Source organism: Crassostrea angulata, chromosome 5 (genome assembly GCF_025612915.1).
Source record: "Crassostrea angulata isolate pt1a10 chromosome 5, ASM2561291v2, whole genome shotgun sequence".
In the NCBI taxonomy this organism is placed as follows: domain Eukaryota; kingdom Metazoa; phylum Mollusca; class Bivalvia; order Ostreida; family Ostreidae; genus Magallana; species Magallana angulata.
Genome location: NC_069115.1, coordinates 11452299 through 11471736, shown reverse-complemented (window position 1 = coordinate 11471736; position 19438 = coordinate 11452299). Strand labels below are relative to the sequence as shown.

At 38.0% G+C, this 19438-nt stretch overlaps 2 pseudogenes; both read left to right on the top strand.

The window, feature by feature from the left end:
* The first annotated feature begins 9289 nt into the window (after positions 1–9289).
* LOC128183100 (uncharacterized) lies at positions 9290–10505 on the top strand (annotated as a pseudogene).
* A 359-nt stretch (positions 10506–10864) lies between these two features.
* On the top strand, positions 10865–11463 carry LOC128183819 (uncharacterized; annotated as a pseudogene).
* The last annotated feature ends 7975 nt before the right edge of the window (positions 11464–19438 follow it).

Here is a 19438-nt window from a genome sequence, read left to right as displayed (position 1 = left end):
GGCGGCCCTTCCACTTCCGCCAGAATGGCGGCCCTTCCGCTTGCGCAAGAATGGCGGCCTTTCCGATTCCGTCAAGAGGGCGACCCTTCCGCTTCCGCCTAGAGGACGGTCCTTTCGATTCCGCTCGGGGTTTTTTTCCCCGCGTTTTTTAAATACGCAAGTAGCCATCACCCTTTACCAGGACTTTGGACCTGCTGTCCAGAGACAGGTGGGTTTACTACTTTTTTTTTCCTTTTTTTTTTTTTGGAGACGGGAAGAGTGAGTCACACCTATGCACAAAGCAGCACAAAGCTTGAACTCGTACCGACCGGATCAGCGTTTATAGCCCTATCATCGATACGAGGGGGATACTCTCAGGTGGTTTACGGGTGTTTTACTTCCTCGCCAGGGACCACCTATATCTGTGGTTTACGGGTGTTTTACTTCCTCGCCAGGGACCACATTTTAAGTGAAGGAGAGCTCCCCGAGTGGTTTACGGGTGTTTCACTTCCTCGCCAGGGACCACTCATAATATGAGGCATGACCCACCTTTCATCGTCTCCAAGTGTCTTTCTATTGATCATGATACAATAAACATAATACGACTAATGAAAACTGAAACATTTTATGCATTTGGTTTAAATACAATGTTTAGAGGTTCGGTTGAAATACCATCCTCCAAGACTTTCCTTTTGCAATAAAATAGGAAAAACCACTTGTTTCTTGTGTATATGTGAACATTGTATTATGGCGCGCGCGTATCCCTCGATTCATTCCCTGTCCTGCCTTTTGATTCCTTAAAACGGCATCATATGTTTCCCAAGGATTAGACACCTGATTTTTATTTAATCCTTTTGAACTAAATTTACACTCATTTCCCTTGGCTACTACGTATGTTTTTGAACAAAGACCAATCATTTTTTCACCTTCGAATTCTGTTTAAAACAACCCAGGCACACGCCTGTCAAAAGTCTTGTGTTTTTTGCAACACTCTCGCGGTAAAAAAGGGGGACATGCATCATCGCGACAGTAACCGCGTATGTGGTGTTCATATCTGTCGCGCATGTTTGGTTTTATCACCTTGTGCATATTTTCAGCACTCAAACACAAGTAATTGGAGTCGGTATCCATTTCTAATAGCATGTAATCGGCGCGGTCGACATAAATGTCTAGGAAATCGTAATTAAACTCCAACATTTTCATTTTAGCGTATTGTGAGATAAAGTAACCTAACTGAATAGGTAGATCCATGGTGATCTTAGTTTTTGCCATTTCTAGTTCATAAAAATCTCCCCCTAAGCATGTTGCATTTCTAAATTTACCTTGGTTGATCGATAAGCAGGTTTGGTGTTCTCCCTGTACATAAGTGATATCCCGATGTTTTGTTTTGTCCATGATTAAAGAACCGTATGCCGAATTGCCTATTAATTTCATCGTATTGCCAATAATTTCAAATTCCGGTCTCCCATCCCCCATCCTTCGCGCTTCTGTCACGTCATTAACAAATTTTTTGAAACATGCCTGAGCGTTAAATTCAACCACCTGATAAATGCGCGTAACTTTTAATTCGTGATCTAAATACCATTTTAACAATGGAGTACCCAGTAATATTTTTTCTGCTTTCATACCCCCCACCAAAAAACGCCTTGGGTGCGTACTAAGACCTTCCTTTTCTATATGTTTCTGCATATGTTCCCCAATATCCTCAAATTTCACTTCCGTATTGCAAAACAATGGCGACATTTCTTTAAAATAGTTCCAAGGAGACAACTTCGGTTGAAACTCTCCTTCCAACTTTTCAGGTACTTCAATATCTACCTCAACCATACCAAATAAAGTTTCGCTTTTCACTCCATCTAAAATTTGTTTTTCATTAACCTTTCCCCTATGCTTCCGATAAAAAGCAGGTCGCATTTCCCAACCCAAAGCATGAATCACAGGACGAGGTTTACAAAACTCATCAAACTCACATTCCCACATTTCCTCTACTTTATATCCCTTCCCAATCAAGTAAGCAGTCGTTTTCTTTGTTTTGTTCCACTTTTTTTCTCTGTTTTCCCTCCAATTCATATCTGTTATTTTTTCTGTCAACCTACACTCGTGATCGTGGAAATAACATCCTTGAAATTGGTAAATCGTATTTGTGTTCCCATCATACCCGTCAACGGGATAAGGACCCACCCGCTTTTCACCCCCGTCATTCCGCGCATGTTTGATGTCCTTTCCCTCGTATTTAATCAAATAATTCATCCACTGATACATTTTAATGTTTTTATCTCTGACTTCTGGTGTAAACCCTTCTTCCGCCCTGCGTCTGACCATGACACCCACCGGCATTTTTTGTCCTATACACCACAAATACAATGCATTGCAATCGTACCCTAAAACTTTTTCTGATCTTGTCTCTCCCTTCACAGCTTTACGATGGTAAATAATAGAGGGTCCCCCCACAATATTTGACTTAATGTTATGATAAATCCTTGTTTTTCTCGTCCAGTAACATGAATTCCGCCCCCTCCCGTGTTGCTGTGTCGAAAAGCATTTTCCTCGCAATGCCAGGAACGGACATGGCAATTTTGAACAAATCGATATTTCTATCAAAGTAAAACTGCTGCAGCCGCGTCACAGCGGTAACAAAAGGTCCTACATCTAAATTATTGTACCACACTATAAAGTCCCTAAATGTGGTCATGTTGTGGTCCACCCAGGCTTGTTGACAGGTCTGATAGTCAGTGTCTGAAATGCATGTCTCTTTTAAGCTACTATAAAACACAGAAGGGGGAGGTAATTGATTGCACTCTAATTTCGACACGTCATCAAACCATTCGTAGGGGAAATGACCTTTTGATTCATCGACTTGATAGGCTGTTAAGAATTTTGCTTAAGAAGTACCAGGCGCCAAAAAGAGAGAAACATCTAAAAATTTCAATTTTTCGGTTGAAATACAGGCGTACGCATTGTTCTTTTTAATGGTAAAGCAGTGCTCTTCCCGGTGAAGTCCTAAATGTTTAGCCAATTTCGTTTTAATCAAATTCAAATCGTATTTGGCCGAATTTAATCCCAACACGGGAACCTGTGACACATAAGCATTAAACTTTCCATACAATTGGTTTATCTTTTTAGCCTCGTCGTCCTCCTCTTTGTCCTCCTCATCCTCACCTACCTCCATACTACTTACGGAATTTTTTGTCCTATGTTTTTATTCCCCCAATTTCCTCCCCCATCTCTCTTTAGCTTAAAGTTCTGTTTTTTCGGCAATGGTTTCATGTAGCCTACCATTTCTCTGACTAACTCGTCCCCATTGTCATTCACCAAACAGTGAGGTTCCTCGAACCCCGGGACATTACTACAGATGGACACACTAATGGGCATATGTTCGTGGGTCCATTCGACCTTTTCTGATCTTTGATCTTGAACGTTGTGTAAGAGAGCTTCAAAATCATACACGATGAACCAAGGATAGACCCGATTTTTACAATTAATTCCGAAATAAGACAATTCCTCAAAGATGGTTTTTGATGGTCGATAAAAGCCCCCCCCTGATAGATATACCTCGTCTTGTTTTGACATTTTTGTTCGTGACGCAAAAAATGTCCATGATGATCCCAAAGCTTGTCGAAAAATTTACACTGAAATTTTTTCGCAAAGACTGCAAAGTCTTTGATGTAGGAGAGGTTACCTTGATAGAGGTGGAGGTACACAGTGTCCTCGTAACGACCTCTTGATTTGTACACTGACCCCACGTGACCTTCGAGGTTAAGAGCATAAACTTAGACATTGATTTCGAAACAAGATTCAAACTCGGGGAGTTCCCTATAGTCTACCCCTTGAAAATCCTTCACACCCTTAAACTTTGTCCACTTGTCAAACAGTTGTTTTGTTTTCCCCTCAAAATTCCTAACATCGTATCCCTGGTGTAAGGCTAAGCAACGAAATGCACAAAAGTGATCCTCGTAGGCATACCCTGTTCTATCATTTATTTCTAAAGTGACAAAATTTTGATTTTGTTTGATATATTCAGGGAGGGGACCGTGCAAATCCCCGATGGGGTAAAACGTATGAAAGATTGTAAATCTAAAATTGGTAACGAGAACGGGAACCCATTTCGTATCAGGGCGATGTTGAAGGAGGAGGGTAAATAGGTCTTTACGTCTCAGTCGAAGCACTAACGTTCTTAAATCTCGTCGTCTCGATATGTACAAAGGACGGTCTAAGACACTGTCATTATAGAAAGGTCGGAAATACCTATATTCTCCCGTTTCCCTATGTCTTAAAATAACCCCGAATGACAAATTCAATTTAAACGCGTGGTCTTGTTCATTATAATTGTCATCCGCTGCCTGACTAATTTTATTTTCATCTACGGCATTCGTGGCGGGAAAATTGAAGGTAGAGATATTGGGTCCAGGGGCACTGGATTGTAAAATGAGGGGGGGGGCGTTGGCTTCATATACTTGTTTTAGTCTTTCATTGATCCCGTCAGGACCCTCCCAGGGTGCATCCCCCCTCCTCCCAGGGTGTATCTTGTAATTGACCCCCCACTTGAAAATTTTCTCGCATTTGATGCAAGTACAACTCTCTTCTGTTTAAAAACCTGTTTTCACATTGACGGCAACGATAGAAAGAGGGTCCTGGTTGAGAGTCATCTGAAGAGGGGCTCCTCAAGGACTCGAAGCAAGGTCTCTTTGTGGAGTCATAATCATGGTCAGACGCAGGGCGCTTAACCCCTCGGGCATGATGGGACATGTGCCATTGTAAGCCGTGAGGTGTGGCACAAAGTTTTTGACATTGGGGACATTTTAAATCAATTTGACAAATTTTTTCATGCTTTTTCAAATTTCTTTTAATTTTTTTTGTACATTTATCGCATGCATACGTTTGCCCTTCGTGTGCAGATCTTTTATGACGCAATAAATCCTTTTTATATTGGTAGGGCTTACCGCAAATCTCGCAAGTAAACATGTTGCTGTCTGATCGAGAAAAACACGAATCAAAATATCACCGGTTATAATACCCAAACATTAAACTCCACCCCATCCTAAGTGGGGCTTACGGAGTGGTTACTCAAATCAGGTGACATTATTCGATTGGTGTTCCAGCTCAGATGGATACACCCTCTTAGTGGAATAATCATTTGCGAAATAGAAGAGTCATCATTTGAAGGATTAATCAAGTATTTATCCCCATTTAAATGATGCCCTAATCCCTTTGAAGAATATCAGAGTAAGCATTGCGTAACCATCATTTATTTAGGGGTCAATTCCCCTGATTTGTAAATAATGAATAAATCTCAATAACAATAATAATATGATATTTGACTACAATTTGCGTTGATTACACATTAAACAAATGTAAATATTATTTATCCTCTACATTCTACAGATGCCTGGATGCGCTGTAAATCACACTGATTCACACCTGCATAAGACAGGTCAACTTCTTGTGATGTACAAGACTTAATAAGCCTCTAAAAATTCCAGCGAATTCCACCCCATGATCTTCATCGTTCATAGTCTCTAAGACGTGGGTAAATTCGTGAATGACTGTATCTGTAAACTCCAGATACGAGTCGTGGTTTTTTATATTTAGCCCCACAATGGCTTGTCTTCTTTCAGGTTGTGTGGGTGGGTGACACCCAAATCCTCAATTTCAGTAAACTGGAAAATTAAGGCATCGTAATGGCAACGACGTCTTCCAAAATAAGAAATGAAAAATTCTATAAGGTCCGAAATAATTCGCCGGCACACGTTTGGACAAAGGACGGCTACACTGGGTGGTGAACGAACAAAGTGGCTGAATTTTGAGTCCACGTAACGAGAATGCTGAATGTCTTTGTCTTGTGGTAGGAATCCTCTGGGAAAATTGAAGAGGGAGAAACTTATGTCCAATTTTAAATTTTGTAGTTTTCGACTGCCATTTCCATGCTCCCGCAAAAAATTTAACATCAACAGCACGTCCACTGTCATCTGAAAGCCACAAAAAAAGTATCATAACTAATATATAATTATATATAATTCACAGGGGCTTGGTTGTTGGATAGTGAATTTCTTAATTATTTGTTCCCGAAGAAAAAATTGATTAAAATTGGTAATCTTATGTATATTTCTGTGTATTGCAATAAAAAAAATTCACTGAAAGCCCCCGTTTCAGTCATGTTTAAAAAAGTGTATTCAATGTACATTAAAAAAAGTAAAGGGACGACACTCGCCATCTTGGATTTATAGGGGGTCCTCGTTTCATGCTATGTTTTAAACAAGTTCTTCCGTTTCTCCAACGATTTCTGACGAGATCTAGGTTGGAAAATGTTAAAATTACTTATTCCTATCGTCTGACTACATACGTACGCTGCATAATAAACACATCGTTCCGAAATGTACTAGATACTCGCCAAACTTATCGAAAGCAACGGAAGTTGATGCAAACTCTCCATGTAATCACTGAGGAGATCCGAAAGCTTTGGATAAACCAAGAGGAATATCTTTTCGCGGAATTTTTGATCTCTCTAGATTTATCATACAGTTTCGGAACATCTCAGTGATTATATAGAGAATTTACGTCACTCAAAAGTAAACTTCCGTTGCTTTCGATAAGTTTTGCAAGTATCTAGTACATTTCGGAACGATGTGTTTATTATGCAGCATACAGATGTAGTCAGACGATAGGAATAAGTCATTTGAATATTTTCCAACCTAGATCTCGTCAGAAATCGTTGGAGAAACGGAAGAACTTGTTTAAAACATAGCTTGAAACGAGGACCCCCTATAAATCCAAGATGGCGAGTGTCGTCCCTTTACTTTTTTTAATGTACATTGAATACACCTTTTTTAACATGACTGAAACGGGGGCTTTCAGTGAATTTTTTTATTGCAATACACAGAAATATACATAAGATTACCAATTTAAATCAATTTTTTCTTCGGGAACAAATAATTAAGAAATTCACTATCCAACAACCAAGCCCCTGTGATATAATTATGAAATGACATAGTGGAAATCTTCACATTGTGGAGATGGGAGAAATAGAAATATTGGGAAGATAGATCGCGTCTAACCTTAATGAGAGGATTTACATTTGTTTTATTTACATGTTGATGTGTGTCATTTTCTAATGAGTGTATATTCTTATAAATACATTCTTATCAATAATCTCAAATATCCGTTAGTAAACATGTCCCCTGAAGTGACAGCATCCACTCAGATAAAAAAACACCATAAAAGTTGTATGAACCATTTTAAGTATACAAACTCCAACATGCCTCACGGGATTAGAATAAGATTCGCTGGCATTAACTCCAACTCATGGTGTAGGCCAGAGTACCAGAGAGAAAACTATGAGTGTTTTGTTTGCCTGGAAAAGGCAAACTATGCCCATGCGCGGATCTAGAGGGGGGGGGGGGGGGTCGGGGGGGTCCCGACCCCCCCTGGAAAATGAAAATTTATTAAATTTACATAGTAAAATTATCGCGAAAATATGCCTCGGATCCCCCCTGGCAAACACAATTATCCTTCGGACCCCCCCTGGAAAAAAATTCTGGATCCGCGCATGTATGCCTGTATGTGCAGAACCTGCAAGAAAGCATCTTGCTGTTTGAGATGCTACCATAAGATCCAAGACAAACGATGCCCCCTGTCAAGAGGAGGAAATGAAGGTACATTCGAGTAATTAATTGTAATTATTGTAGCGGCCATTTATTAGAGTTCAATTAACACTTTATAGAAACTTTAGTCTTTGTCACCTACTGATACTTGCCTCACGGATTAAAATTCTCAAACTAAAATCAGTTACAACAGTGTAGTGAAATCAATCTGATCACGATGTTTACACGTATGTTTAATTTTTTGTGTTTGGGCAGTTGGTGTATCATCAATGCACTTTTATACGAGTGCATAATATGCACAGAGCGTGCATATTACGGATGCATTTGCAAGACATGCAGAAACATGTCTTGTTGTTTACAATGTTATTTTAAACTCGTACCCCAGGGTTGTCCCAGTTGTAGAGCAGGTATAACTAAAGTTTTACATTATGGGGTTTACATAAACGGTTAGAGAACCAATGAACACCTTCAATTTATTTTCTAATTTTAATAATTGCTTTTTTTTTTTATTTTTCAGGAAGACAACCACAATGACTAGGCGGGGAGCAGGGGCGAGAGGAGAGAGGTTAGTTGTTTTAATTCGTTTAAAAAAAAACTTACTCGGTAAACGATGCCTTCTTTCTTGCTTTTCTTCATTTTCTTTTTGGTCCTTCTAACGTCGTCCAATCCGTACTTTGTATAGTATATCATTTTTACAAACCGGTTCCAAATTCTAAACTGTGATGATAATTGTAAAAATGAGCTAACTCGGACAAAACTCGTTTCCTTTATCACTGTTGTTTTATATAATCGACCCCCCCCCCCCCCCCTTTCCTTGAATACAAGACTTCATTTCTCGGATCATCTTAATCAAAGTTTAACTCAAGTACACGAACATAAGACATGCTTGTGGTTATGACAGTTATTTCCAAGATCAAGAGAATTGACATTAATTACAATGGTCAGCTTAAATGAGTTAACTCGTACAAAACACTGCTGTATTATACAATCCCCCCATCCCCCTACTTTCACTTGGTCTCATCACACATAATACTAGGCTCCGTTTCTCGGATCTTACTTCTTATTAAACGTTTAACTCAAAGAGACGAGCATAAGACATGCTCATGGTTATGACATTTTATTTCAAAGATCAAGAGATTTAACACAATGGCCAGAAATAAACATGCAGGATTGAGACATGTACAAGAAAAGCTTATGTTCCTCTACTTTCCGTAACATGCTCATTTACTTAATTTTCTGAAAGTAGCTGGTCGGTTTAAGCTTATCACAAGAGACCTTTGACAGAAAGATTTGGAATACACGAACCCTCGACGCAGATGGCCAAAGGGCATTTTCTCAGACTCTCTCCTTTCGATTACGTAACAATACTATACACAGACCGTCCAGAGCTGACCGCTCTACCATGGAATAGGCCCATTGTTTTAATAGGGGTGGGCTGGACTGGTTCTTCACTTTTTCGTTCTTTAAATATGTAATTGTAATTTATATCGTGAATTCAATATCACCCCGTCCAAACTTTATTTAAAATAGATTAAGAATCTAAAGATTGTTATTAAAATATAATTGAATTAGTATTTTACTTTTCATCTATCACCCCTTCTACCCAGGAACCCTCCCATATTAAAATGAAAGGGGTGGACGGGTTGTTTTAAATTAAACGATTAATAATTAATGAGTTTCAATGCTAAAGTTTACGTTAGCAAAATTCATTTTCAGTGTAAATGATACTGAAATATTCAGGATAGGACAAAATAATCGGCTTGTACATCAAATATTGAAGCTATGTCTATCTTGACCATTCCTTGTTTAGTTCATTCATCCACCCGATATAAAAGAGATTATCATTAGTTTGACTACTTCCCAATTCGATTTCTAAACTGTAAAGATGTATTTGATGATTTTGCTTGCATTTCCTTTAGGAGCTTTGACTGCGTGCATCCAGAGAGACAACACACTGACATGCGAGGATTTCAGAGAATTAGCCAGTAGGACATGGAGAGACGTTGAAATTCTGACAGTCAAGAGACTGAGCTTAAAGAAATTTCCGGCTCTGAAGAAGTTCAAAGTCATGCACTCCCTCGTTAGATGTGATGACATGGGTCAGAGGGAATCGCAGTAGAGCTTGAGGATGAAGTTCGCTCTGTAAGTATCGTGTATTATTATGATTATTATTAAATTTATTTATTTATTTTTTTTTTTTAACCGACAATAAATAGTTATGATTTTTTCTTTCTTATTTTCAGATGTCCAGTTCAGTTTCCCAAGAACTCGTGAGTACCACGAGGTCACAGCCAGAAGTGGAGACGACAGATGCCATTTTTGGTATTATTACTGGAGGTATGCATTATAAGCAATTCATTGAGATATAATTGTATCATTACAACGCATATTTATTCATACCGATCAAATGTTATGGATAATTCTATGATATCTATTTTAAATTAGGGGTCATCGGTATTGTTCTTGTGGTTGGATTCATTGCTTTTCTCGTATTACGAAGAAAAAAAGAACCTCGTCAAAATGATGTTGAAATTATAAGTTTAGACAGCCTCTGTGACTTTGTAGTGTTTGAACGTCAGAAAATTGCTTAGTGATTTAGAGTGATTGTTACAGGCATTTTGGTGTTGGTAATTCAGTGTGTCGCGTATGGGGAGAGGCAAATACCTGCTGCAGCTCTACACCAAGACTTTGGGGAACTACCCATACAACGCCCCCCTCGACAACGCCGTCCTCAACCACGCCCCCCTCAACCACAGGATGAATCTCTGCCATTCAGTCAATTGAAAGGTGACTGAAAGGTAACTGAAAAGTGACTGAATGGCATAGCTATGCCATTCAGTCACCTTTCCAGACCATTCAGTTATCATTCAGTTGATTGAATGGCAGAGCTTCATCCTGTGAACCACCTCAGCCAGCTGCTCCTCTTAGAAGATCAATGAGAATTAGAAGACCTGTAAACAGATTGCAATTGTAGGACTATTTTTTCCTGTGTACTATTTTTTTTTCCTGGCCCCCTCCTTGTATACTATGTCAGGGGCTGACAAATACGATTGCCCGACGCCCGGGGCTAGTGCTTTTTGCGATCGGGCAAGTGAAAAATCAGTAGGAACTTGCCCGAGGGCAAGTGAATTTTTTAAACACAACAAACCACTACACTGAAAATAGATTTACGTACGAGTTAATAATTTATCATCTAACTTTACATTCGGCAAAACGACATGACGATATAAATGACACAATGTACTGCACAATTTGCAGGGAATTTCCTGCGGTTGGCAACGTAAAAAACAATTCTTTCTACGAAATTCTTTGAACCTATATTTGATGAAACTAAGGATTCAATTTTAAATGAATATCTTGATTTGAAAGTATGTATTGCACATTATAAAACTACATGTATGTCTATCTATGAGGCATATTTGCTAGTGTCTGAAACAGCTTCCCCAAAGTTTACACATTTGCAGAAAGTCATAGATTTAATGTTGAGTGTTAGTTGTAGTTCAGCAAAATGTGAGAGATTTTTTCCAGCATGAAATTAATGAAAACAAGACTAAGATCAAACTTAAGTCAGGAAAATTTGCAAGCTCAGATAAATATTATGGTTGAAGGCCCACCCCTCCATGAATTTAAGGCCTCCAAGGCAATAGAACACTGGTTAGGGTCATCCAGGGGTAGACATGTGAATGGACATCAGGCCCCTGAGAGAAAATCCAGACAAAATGAAAATGATGTGTATAACTATGATGAATTTGAAGTGTATGAAAAATGAAATAAACAAATACACAACACTTTATATGAGAATTGTTTTTATTTTATCAAAATAAAGATTTAGGTGGGGCAGGTAGATATTAAGGTAGGGCAAGTGAATTTTGCCTAGTCACTTGCCCGAGGGCAAGTGCTTTAAAAATGTATTTGTCAGCCCCTGACTATGTATAATTATTAATTTTTTTTTTTTTTTTTTTTTTTCTTTTTAAATTTTATTTATTGGAATTATTATAATTTTTCCCCCGATACAAAAATACAATGTAAATATGAATACATGTTTATATAAATGCTTTTTTGCTCAAAATTGTGTAATTTTTTTTTATTTTTTTTTTTTATTTTTTTTATTTTTTTTTAAATCGTACTTTTTTTTTCGGTACAAAAATAATTGTATATAGCTTTCGGCCATGTAAATATGAATACGTGTTTATATAAATGCTTTTGTTTTGTGTACATTTTTTTTTTCTCCCGGTAAAAAAAAAAAAAAATACTTTTTACAATTATTGCTATCAACCAAGTTAATACGAATGTATGTTTTTATAAGGTTTGAATATTTTTTTATCTCCAAAATTTTGTATTTTTTGAACAAATTTCCCCTTTGAATTTTTTAATCAAAAGGTATATTTTTCTTTTGTTGGTATAAAAATTTTATTTGTTGATATTGCTTTCGGCCATGAAAATATGAATGTATGTATATATAAATGCTGGGAAAATGATTTCTTTGTCTTGTCTTCATTGCAAAAGAGGTTCTCTCAAAGGTATGAAAGGAAGTTTTGTATTTCATACTCCATCATTAAAAACATGTACCCTTTTCCGTGCAATACGTCCATTGCTATCAGCGGAACCACGGGTTTCGGAAAAACCTATTGGGTGTATAGACTATTGAGTCAAAAAGAGGACATGTTTGAACATAGTCCTCCAAATGTACTGTACTGTTACGGTATCTATCAAGACATGTTTCGAGACATGGAAAAAACATTACCTTTCATAGAATTTCACGAAGGGTTACCGAACAGTGAACAATTAAATAGTTTAAAGGAAAATAGCATTATTATTTTAGACGATTTAGCCCGTCGTATCGTAAATTCACAAAATATGGAAGAACTATTTACAATGGGGGTACATCATAGAAAATTAAGTGTCATTTACATAAATCAAAACATGTATTGTCAAGGAAAATTTGCGCGCACCATTAACTTGAACACCCATTTTATGGTATTGCTTAAAAATCCAAGAGATGTATCGCAAGTGGCTTGCTTAGCTCGTCAAGTATTTCCTGGTCAAAGCAAAGCTATGGTTGAAGCCTATCAAGATTGTATGCCAAAAAAATTTGGGTACTTGGTGGTCGATTTATCTCACCATGCAGAGGAAGACCACCGACTGCGCACTAATATATTCAAAGATGAGGTCACAATCATCTACAAAACTCTATAAATAGAGGCGACTGTATCCCATTGAAATCAATATGGATTATGTTCATTTGATATTACACACGTCCAAAACCCAGTCTTACGCTCTATTGTATACAGCTACCGCAAGTCAATTAAATATTATTTGTGAGATTTTGCATAACTTGCAAGCGGGTGTATTTCCACACACCCCCAAGACAAAATTGCTGCGAAAGCAAAATAAAACCTTTTTAAAATTATTTGCCACCCCCCCCCCCCCCACCTCGAAGTAAACGCCAATCTATCGTAAGAAAGCATATAAAAACTATTTATCGCATGTTCATAGATCTGAAAACTTTTTTAAAACAACTATGAAGTATCTCCAAAAAATGGTGATGGTCCCTTATGATCAATATCAACGAATGTTGCACCGCGATGAATTAGACCTAGAAAATAGTTCCGCTGAACAAAGTTCAGCGAATGAAGCAAAGTCCTTTCAAACGAATCCACCCCTTAATGAACCAAGCCCGCCGGTAGATCATAAAACGAACAAGGATCCTCCCCTCGTACACGGAAGAGATCCGCCTCTTGAACATAATAAAAAAAGATCCATGTTAAAAAACACACCACCCCCAGGTAAAAGAAAGAACCGACGCATGTTAAAAGGAGAGTGGACGAGACAATGGAGGACACTATGAAAGGAATGCAATAAACTTTTATTAATCCTATCGCCTTTGCAGAAGTGGAGAAAATATATCGATGGTTTAAGGAGAACGGTTACAAACTTTCAAGAACAAAAATTAAAAACTGGCTACTAAAACAGGAAGATTACGCCATTCACCAACAACCTAGAAGGCAGTTTCAGAGATGGAGAGTCATTTCCCCTTACCCGGGTTACATGATTGATGCTGATTTAGCAGATTACACTTCATACTGGAAAAGTAACGACGTTTTAGATATTTTTTGTTGTGTATTGACGTGTTTTCTCGTTATGTATGGGTCAAAGCTCTGAGGAATAAAACGAGTAAAGAGATGGTCTCTGCGTTTGATGAACTAAACAAAGAAGGCATGTCAAGTGAACATGTGAGAACAGATAAAGGGAAAGAATTTTTAGGTGACATGAAAAACTGGTTTAAAGCTAAACACATGAATCATTTTGGAACGCAAAACGAAACCAAAGCTAATTATGCTGATAGCGCGGTACATGTCTTTCAAACAGTCCCATCGATGGGTAGATATTTTAGAAAAGGCGGTATAAAGCTATAATCATTCTTATCATCGCAGTATTCGAATGATTCGAATGTCTCCGGCTCATGTTACGAGGAAAGATATATCTAAGCTATGGTCATTACAGTATGAACCTAAAATCGTGGTTTAAAAAAGTGCGCAAACAGCTAAACTAAACAGATATAAATTTAAGGTGGGAGATATAGTTAGGATCAGTGCCTTAAAGAGAACCTTTGAAAGGGAGTATGACGAAAGATTCACGCGAGAATTGTTCATTGCGACGAACAGACAATTAGCACAGGGTATGACAGTTTACAGATTAAAAGATTACGAGGGGGAGAATATTGCGGGGACCTTTTACGAAAAAGAATTGGTGAAAGCTTACGAAAGTGACTCTTATAAAATTGAAAACGTGTTAAGAAAAAGAGGAAAAGAAGTGTTTGTTAAATGGTTAGGTTGGCCGTCTAAGTACGATTCGTGGATTCCGGCGGCAGACTTGAAAAACTATAAATAGATCACAATAATTACACTTGCGAATCATGTCTCATTATTTGTTTTTTTCTTCGGAGGGAAAAGCTTCTTTTGATTTTACAACAGAATTAAATCAGCCTTTAGCTTTAGATGGTCAGTGGGAAGTAGGTTTAACGGAAATCATCGGATTTCCCTCCTCCCCTGTGTTTATTATTTCCTATCCGATCTGTGAGAACGTAGTTTCATTAATTCTCGCTTACTTCCCGTGTTGCGTCGATTATTTACGTCAAATTCATTTTTGGAAGAAAGGTATCACCCTATTCTCTACTTTCCCCTATCTAAAAATAGAATCGATAGAGTAAGAATCTATATAAAGGACCGCGATTTTCAAAATTCGTTACAGTTTAAACACCCATTATATTGTACACTTCATCTAAGAAAAAGATGAATTTAGAATCTAAAGTCCCCTCGGCCCAGGAGCTAGAGGATCATTTCAGAGCCCAGGCAAAATGGAAAGGACCCCCTCCTGGTTACTGGATCGTGGACCAGAAAGGGAAAGGGGAAAAAGTAAAACCTAAAATAGAACTCGTGTCTCCCATCGCTCAAGAATTGAGAAGAGCGGAATTACAAATCAAGCAAATGAAGAGAAAGGGTCAACCCATGCCCAATGAACCTATTGTAGTTAAATTAAAAGCTCAAAAGTTGTCCCGCAAAGCGAGGCCCAGCACTAAAAATAACAGAAAAGCAAATAAAAAACCATGGGAAAAGTATAAATAGAAGAGTTCCTCTTTCCTTTGAATTCATTCGCCATGGAAGAAGCGAAGAGTTATGACCATCGCTTACAGTTATTGTTTGTCCCTCCACTGGAGACGGCCATTCAGTCAATTGATTTTGTAGAAATTAGACCCATTGGACAAGTAGTGAAAGACGGTCCCATAGAATTTAACATCCCGGGAAACACCTACCATTACTTAGATTTAAAACATTCCAAATTGAGTTCCAAATTAACACAGGAAAATAAATAATTTACCTATTGCTACGGGGAATAAAGTTGGGTTAGTCAACAACATCCTTCACAGTATTTTTTCCCAGTGCTTAGTTTCCAGCAGCAGGACACAACCAAAGGCATTTCGTCAAATTATCCTTACAAGGCCTATCTAGATGTGATTACGTCCTCAAACACTAAATTGAGAGAGACTGTTTGTCTAGTCAGTTATTTTTCAAAGATTCGCCAGGATCTATGGACGATGTAGATTCGGTTGCGGGGGCTAATATAGGATTATATCTTAGATCAAAATATACTTCTGAAGGAAAAGTGGTGGATTTAGAAGGTCCGCTTTATGCGGATCTCTGTCAACAGGACAGATTAATTATTAATGGGGTTCAAATTGATCTAAGGCTACATCCCCACAGAGATGAATTTTCTCTAGTGACCATTGACGATCTTAAATATAAATTTGAAATCACAGAAGCTGTATTTAAAGTGTGTTTTGTTAAAATTCACCTTAGTTTTATCTTGAGTCATAGCAGGATATTAGCTGACCACCCCGTAGTTTACCCCATTCAAAGATCAGAGATCAAATGCTTCAGTATATCACATGGGCAGTTTAACTTTAGTGCCGATAACTTTTTTAATGCGGTCCCCAATATCTTGTATGTGGGTCTAGTCAGTTCAGAGGCCTTTAACGGAAGTTATATAAAGAACCCTTTTAATTTTCAACATTACGATTGTAATTTCGCAGCCTTTTACGTTGACGGGAAATCGATACCCTCAAAACCTTTTCAACCCAATTTCGAAAGTGGTTCTTATTTAGACGTGTATTCGGCCTTTGTCGAGGGAGGGTCCTGTTTAATATCCAGGGAGGACTTTTCCAAGGTAAATTGTATCTTTACTTTTAAAACGAAATATGAATCCCAAGGATTACAGCCCATGTCTGAGAGGGGACAACTGAGATAAGACCTGAAATTTTCCAGTCCTCTTCCTGAAAGCGTTACGGTGATTTGTTACGGAAAATTTTCTAGTGTACTGACCATTGACAATACGAGAAACATTCAGATACTATGAATACGTTAGAACTCCTTTCTGCAATGTATAGGGATGTAGGAATGAGAGTTCAGGGGGAGGGGTGTGGCCGGCTGATGCCTTGATTCATCTTAAATGTAAAAGACCTTCCTTTTTCATCGTAAATACCTCGGAGGGTAATAATATAGGAACTCATTGGGTCGCACTTTACCTCCCTGAAAAAGGTCCATTTGACTTTTTTGATCCTTTAGGTCATCCACCCGAGCATTATCATGCTTATTTTAAATCCTTTCTCCTGGGATTCGGATACAGTTGGAACAGGGTGGCATATCAAGCGCCTTACTCGGTTTTGTGTGGGGAGTATTGCTTATATTTTGGATACTATCGATGTAGGAATATGAGTATGCGTCATGTACTTGAAACATTAAGATTGGGAGATGATGATCAGATGGACACATTTTATTCACACACATTTCAAAAAGTATAAATAGCAAACAGTATTTAGTATAATGTCACAATCATGGAGACAGAAACAAAGATAGAGGATCGTTTTTCAGCCTATTATAAAAAGCATTTAAAAAGTTTAAAACTAATGGGAGTGTTTGTGATAGTTTCAATACTTTCAACTAGCTTAGGTCTTGGAATCAATACGATACAACATCGCTGTACAAAAAACGAAGATATACATGGTGTCAATAAAATAGGGTGTAATGTAACTGCGTCGTTTGATTTGCCGGACAATTACATCATAAGAGTATGTCAAACGGAAGCAACTATAACAGTAGACCTGCGAAAGTATATAAACCATAGATTAACAGCGGAAGGAGCGACTTTGACCTTTAGACAGTGGGATTACTTGTACAGAATTGGGGATATAATACATAATAAGATATTAGAGAACTTAGTTCATTTACGTTCATAATGTCGAAGGAAACACGTCGTTGTTTTAGTGTGATCAGACAAAAGTTAGAGGTTTGTTTTATCATGAAACATAATGATCTAGTGTATAGAAAGGGAAAGAAGAAACAATTTGACGATCTTCTAGAAACATGGTAAAATTATTGAAAAAAGCGAGAAAGTTAAACACGAGAGCTATGGGTGAAATGTATGAGGGTCCTTCACTACACCCCGACTGTTTCGGGGAAGCAGACCATCAAAATCAGGAGGCCATGTTTTACTGCCCAAAATGTTTAACCCACAGCCATGCTTTGATTAAGAAAATAGAGAAAGAAAAGAAAAGATTGATTTATAAAGTGTAGTACGCATGTGCGAATTTTGGTATATAAATTGAGATGAAATAGATTTACAATCATATAGAAAATATGAAACATCCCGGTTACGCTCGTTTTCACGATCGCCTCAGTAGCTTTGTGGGGTGGAAGGGTCCTGAGGCCATTCACATGGCGGCTTCTGGGTTTTTTTATACGGGGCCTAATGATATGGTAGAATGTTATCATTGCGGGGTGAAACTAAAAAGCTGGAAAACTTTTCATTCACCACATTTTGAACATGAACAGTGGTCTAAATCCTCTCCGTGTGTAGGACAGTATCACAAAACTAAATCATATCAAGAATTCAATTCGACTGATCCAGGACGCGCATAACACGTGCTCCGAGTTATTTGGATCGATCGTAGTAGTAAGATAAAAAAAAATCAATGAAAAAAAAAAAAAAAAAAAAAAAAAAAAGGACGATGAAGGGTGGGTCATGCCTCATTATGAGTGGTCCCTGGCGAGGAAGTGAAACACCCGTAAACCACTCGAGGAGCTCTCTTTCACTTAAAATGTGGTCCCTGGCGAGGAAGTAAAACACCCGTAAACTACAGATATAGGTGGTCCCTGTCGAGGAAGTTAAACACCCGTAAACCACCTGAGAGTTTCCCTATCGTATCGATGATCGGGCTATAAATGCTGATCCGGTCAGTACGAGTTCAAGCTTTGTGCATAGGTGTGACTCACTCTTCCCGTCTCCAAAAAAAAAAGAAAAAAAAAAAAAGTTGTAAACCCACCTGTCTCTGGACAGCAGGTCCAACGTCCTGGTAAAGGGTGATGGCTACTTGCGTATTTAAAAAACGCGGGGAAAAAACCCCGAGCGGAAGCGGAAGAACCGTCCTCTAGGCGGAAGGGTCGCCCTCTTGGCGGAATCGGAAAGGCCGCCATTCTTGCGGAAGGGCTGCCATTCTTGCGGAAGCGGAAGGGCCGCCATTCTGGCGGAAGGGCCGCCATTCTGGCAGAAAGCGGAAGGGCCGCCATCTTGGCGCCGGTAAAGGGGGTCGGTTTGTCCCTACTATACTACTTACAATAAAGAATTTGATATTCTCAAGAGCGATTTGGAAAATATTTATATGAATAAAATCGTTTTGTTACAAGACAAACAGATTTCGAAATTCAATTATAAATTGTTAAATGATATACTTTCAAATAATTGTTTTGTAAGTAAGATTAATAAAAATTGTGATTATATGTGTAAAATATGTACAGAAAAAGTTGAAAATTCACACCACCTTATTTTTGAGTGTGTGAATGTACAGCATACATGGAAGATAGTGAGCAATATTTTTGGTTTTGATGTTAAATGGAAACACATAGTTATTGGTTTGTACTCTGTTAGAAATGAAACCACTGCCATGTATAATTTACTTTTATCTTTTGTTGCATTAAAAATTTACAAATATAAGATGTTTTGTAGACTAGAAAATATTGTCGAAACATCAGAAGGAATCGTATGTAATTTGAAATTATGCATTCAGAAATACTTAGACGTTCTACATTGTATCGGAAATACTAGATATTCATTCTTCAAAAGCTCTTGGATAAATTGTAGATAATGTTATGTTGCCATGGGTGTCCTGGCCCATGGTTTTTCACATAAATAGGGAGGTAAAAAGAGACTGTATTGACGATGGATCTACCTTCCTACAAAACGCATTTCTTATTACAACCTATCAATTTCAATATCTCTGTACACCACTCTTTATTCAGATCACTCAA